General features: G+C 38.1%; 1 long non-coding RNA gene across 1 annotated transcript; it reads left to right on the forward strand.

Annotated features, from left to right (window-relative positions):
* The first annotated feature begins 4,086 nt into the window (after window positions 1–4,086).
* LOC146747374 (uncharacterized) lies at window positions 4,087–4,972 on the forward strand. Its single transcript, XR_014929220.1, has 2 exons — window positions 4,087–4,309; window positions 4,799–4,972. It is a non-coding gene; the product is annotated as an uncharacterized LOC146747374 (long non-coding RNA).
* The last annotated feature ends 314 nt before the right edge of the window (window positions 4,973–5,286 follow it).

The following is a 5,286-nucleotide window of genomic DNA, read 5'->3' on the forward strand; positions in this document are numbered from 1 at the left end:
TTTTAATGAAAGAAAAGTACATTTATCTTAGTAATAGTGACACCTGTTGTTTAGTGTGATGAACCCCCACGGTTGGGTACAGGAGCATAAAAGTTTTTAATTAAAATTGTTTTCCATAAGAAAAATGAAACCATCATACATGGCCTTATAAACAGCCTTTTAGTTCATAGTGGGGTGGGTGGAGTAAAGCTGTGATTATTTTTATTACTTTCTGACCATCTAGTTTGCCATTTACCATGTCCATATAAACTAAAGCTCCAGCCAATATCAGATTTGACTACTTGTTTCAAGCTATGGCACTAGGAAATGAGTGTTGTGACATGTGGCAAATGTCCAACTGTCTTGGTTAATAAGATTGGCTATATTTCAACTAGAAACAGGTAAACCAGTATACCTGTATGTACGAAGCCAGTGAATGTTATTCAAGCCAAAGAAACTGCACCTATTTATATAAATACACATGGACAGAGAATATTTTCTTGGAGCACTAAATGTGACAATTGCCCTACTGTCTGTGATAAATATACCACACCAGCTACATAGTGCCCGACGAGGAGTTGGGTAGGTAGTGAAGAAAAACATTGACTGAAGCCTGGCAGAGGACTGAATTGTTGTCAACAGCAACAAACATACTGGGAAAGTCAAAGACAGTGAAAAAACAAACAAAAAAAAAACACACAGGCATATCAATACTAACTTTCTAGGATCTTTATTGACTCCAAGTAATCCAGAGTAGAACGAGATGAATCAACGCTATACTCCGCCATCTTTATTTTAATATTAGATGCAACCATTATTCTGTAGGGGACAACGGGTCATAACTTGAGGGGAGTTAACACCCATGATTTTTAAAATGCCTTGATCAATAAGAGTCTAAGTTACAGGGAACATTATTTTCATTTTTCAGTGGACCAATAAATGCATTTGACAGGAAAATAGAAAAACTCTACCACAACAGCAATTAGAACAGCTTGCTGCATTATAAGTATCACTTCCCTGTCAAATTAGTGGTTCATGCTTATTTGAATCTGAACATAACAGGCCAATTCTATCACACCTTGCTAGGCTTGAACTTCCATCCAATCAGAGCATTCCAAATGAACATGATTCTCCACAAAACTAGAGGGCGCTCTGACCAAAAAATTGCCATGATCTAAATAAAAAGAACTGAATGTCCACAGTTATGTCTTTAGGTGTACCTTACCTGCATGCAAAATAAAGTCCAAGATTGGTCGGTTATGTACGTACTTATCCAAAATGAATTCATAACCATTTTAACACGTAGCCAGGGTAGTGAAATTAAACGGTACCCACCGAAAAATACACAGGGTCAGAACCCTGACCAACACATTGAATTAAAGTCCAAGATTGGCCGGTTATGTACGTACTTATCCAAAATGAATTCATAACCATTTTAACACGTAGCCAGGGTGGTGAAATTAAACGGTACCCACCGAAAAATACACAGGGTCAGAACCCTGACCAACACATTGAAATAAAGTCCAAGATTGGTCGGTTATGTACGTACTTATCCAGAGTGAATTCATAACCATTTTAACACGTAGCCAGGGTAGTGAAATTAAACGGTACCCACCGAAAAATACACAGGGTCAGAACCCTGACCAACACATTGAATTAAAGTCCAAGATTGGTCGGTTATGTACGTACTTATCCAAAATGAATTCATAACCATTTTAACACGTAGCCAGGGTGGTGAAATTAAACGGTACCCACCGAAAAATACACAGGGTCAGAACCCTGACCAACACATTGAATTAAAGTCCAAGATTGGTCGGTTATGTACGTACTTATCCAAAATGAATTCATAACCATTTTAACACGTAGCCAGGGTAGTGAAATTAAACGGTACCCACCGAAAAATACACAGGGTCAGAACCCTGACCAACACATTGAATTAAAGTCCAAGATTGGTCGGTTATGTACGTACTTATCCAAAATGAATTCATACCCATTTTAACACGTAGCCAGGGTGGTGAAATTAAACGGTACCCACCGAAAAATACACAGGGTCAGAACCCTGACCAACACATTGAATTAAAGTCCAAGATTGGTCGGTTATGTACGTACTTATCCAGAGTGAATTCATAACCATTTTAACACGTAGCCAGGGTGGTGAAATTAAACGGTACCCACCGAAAAATACACAGGGTCAGAACCCTGACCAACACATTGAAATAAAGTCCAAGATTGGTCGGTTATGTACGTACTTATCCAGAGTGAATTCATAACCATTTTAACACGTAGCCAGGGTAGTGAAATTAAACGGTACCCACCGAAAAATACACAGGGTCAGAACCCCGACCAACACATTGAATTAAAGTCCAAGATTGGTCGGTTATGTACGTACTTATCCAAAATGAATTCATACCCATTTTAACACGTAGCCAGGGTGGTGAAATTAAACGGTACCCACCGAAAAATACACAGGGTCAGAACCCTGACCAACACATTGAATTAAAGTCCAAGATTGGTCGGTTATGTACGTACTTATCCAGAGTGAATTCATAACCATTTTAACACGTAGCCAGGGTGGTGAAATTAAACGGTACCCACCGAAAAATACACAGGGTCAGAACCCTGACCAACACATTGAAATAAAGTCCAAGATTGGTCGGTTATGTACGTACTTATCCAGAGTGAATTCATAACCATTTTAACACGTAGCCAGGGTGGTGAAATTAAACGGTACCCACCGAAAAATACACAGGGTCAGAACCCTGACCAACACATTGAAATAAAGTCCAAGATTGGTCGGTTATGTACGTACTTATCCAGAGTGAATTCATAACCATTTTAACACGTAGCCAGGGTAGTGAAATTAAACGGTACCCACCGAAAAATACACAGGGTCAGAACCCTGACCAACACATTGAAATAAAGTCCAAGATTGGTCGGTTATGTACGTACTTATCCAGAGTGAATTCATAACCATTTTAACACGTAGCCAGGGTAGTGAAATTAAACGGTACCCACCGAAAAATACACAGGGTCAGAACCCTGACCAACACATTGAAATAAAGTCCAAGATTGGTCGGTTATGTACGTACTTATCCAGAGTGAATTCATAACCATTTTAACACGTAGCCAGGGTAGTGAAATTAAACGGTACCCACCGAAAAATACACAGGGTCAGAACCCTGACCAACACATTGAATTAAAGTCCAAGATTGGTCGGTTATGTACGTACTTATCCAAAATGAATTCATAACCATTTTAACACGTAGCCAGGGTGGTGAAATTAAACGGTACCCACCGAAAAATACACAGGGTCAGAACCCTGACCAACACATTGAATTAAAGTCCAAGATTGGTCGGTTATGTACGTACTTATCCAAAATGAATTCATAACCATTTTAACACGTAGCCAGGGTAGTGAAATTAAACGGTACCCACCGAAAAATACACAGGGTCAGAACCCTGACCAACACATTGAATTAAAGTCCAAGATTGGTCGGTTATGTACGTACTTATCCAAAATGAATTCATACCCATTTTAACACGTAGCCAGGGTGGTGAAATTAAACGGTACCCACCGAAAAATACACAGGGTCAGAACCCTGACCAACACATTGAATTAAAGTCCAAGATTGGTCGGTTATGTACGTACTTATCCAGAGTGAATTCATAACCATTTTAACACGTAGCCAGGGTGGTGAAATTAAACGGTACCCACCGAAAAATACACAGGGTCAGAACCCTGACCAACACATTGAAATAAAGTCCAAGATTGGTCGGTTATGTACGTACTTATCCAGAGTGAATTCATAACCATTTTAACACGTAGCCAGGGTGGTGAAATTAAACGGTACCCACCGAAAAATACACAGGGTCAGAACCCTGACCAACACATTGAAATAAAGTCCAAGATTGGTCGGTTATGTACGTACTTATCCAGAGTGAATTCATAACCATTTTAACACGTAGCCAGGGTACAATCTGATTAAAATCTGATGTAGTGTACGGGCTTTAATTATTTTGGCTATAAAGTTATTTTAATTTTAATTTTTATTACTTTTGTTATTAATGCCTTTTTATTTTATTTTATTTTATTATTTTACTTTGATTTTGATTTTGTGATTTTTTTAATTCCGCCCTACCTACATCTGAGCCGATGCCTATGTAACGAGATTTCAACGAGACCCACTATCGACGATTTTAGTCAACGAATCACATACCTCCTTCTATAGCGCACATGATGACGTCACCGGGCGGAGTCGGGTGGCAAACACACTCAAATAAAATGGCGGATTATACCGACGTTAGCGACCGAGAATAACACGGCTTTTCGGTAAGTTTATCATTGTCAAATGCAACAAAAGTCATTTTTATGTTAATATTGTGGCTCGAATGATTCGACTTTAAATCGTTATTTTGCATAGTTATTCTGGGAGTGACGATTTTGTTTCCGCCGTTTCGACCGAACACCAGTGTCTTTTTCCAGTCGCCTGCCCTGGAGACGGGTGATGTTTTGTTGAAGATCGGGCCAACATCGTCTACGGTATTGAAACCGTAGCTGTAAATATTCATCAAATTGTATCATCATTTTGTACATTATACAATAACTCTTTATTAAAGTAATTGAGCTGATTTGGAATAAAATATTTTTTATTGGAACACATCGCAATTGATCAGGAAATATTTTTTTGCTCCAATTTTCTGCGTCGATGCCGTGGGCCGGTGACCGTCATACAATTTAAAATCAGTTTGCATTGTTTACTATAGCTGTTTACAGTGTTCTAATCATTACGATTTACTTATTTTTTTGCTTCCATTCTAGATAATTATGCTCAGTGATGTAAAATTGAAGCGATGACTGAATGAACGAACCTTGGCTGGTGAAGATGTATCTGGAAGTGTACACATTTGTTGGAAGTGAAAAAAATATTAAATGTAATGACAAAAATTGTAAAATGCTGTGGAATTTCTTTTGCAAATAAAAATATACTAGCAATTTTCTATTAATGGTTTATTCAAGTGGGCAAAATATAATGTACAGAAAGATTGCCCGTAGTATCGCTACACTGAAAAGTAAGCAACCGACAGCCTGTATAAAAGGGGGGCTGTGATTGGTTGTTACTTATGCGAGATTTGAACGGGACTTACATAGGCGTCGGATCAGATGTAGGTAGGGCAGAATTAAAAAAAAAATCACAAAATCAAAATCAAAGTAAAATAATAAAATAAAAGGGCATTAATAACAAAAGTAATAAAAAATAAAATTATAGCCACAATAATTAAAGCCCGTACACTACATCAGATTTTAAT

The sequence above is a fragment of the Saccoglossus kowalevskii genome, chromosome 4, assembly GCF_978046115.1.
Source record: "Saccoglossus kowalevskii chromosome 4, keSacKowa6.1, whole genome shotgun sequence".
Classification (NCBI taxonomy): domain Eukaryota; kingdom Metazoa; phylum Hemichordata; class Enteropneusta; family Harrimaniidae; genus Saccoglossus; species Saccoglossus kowalevskii.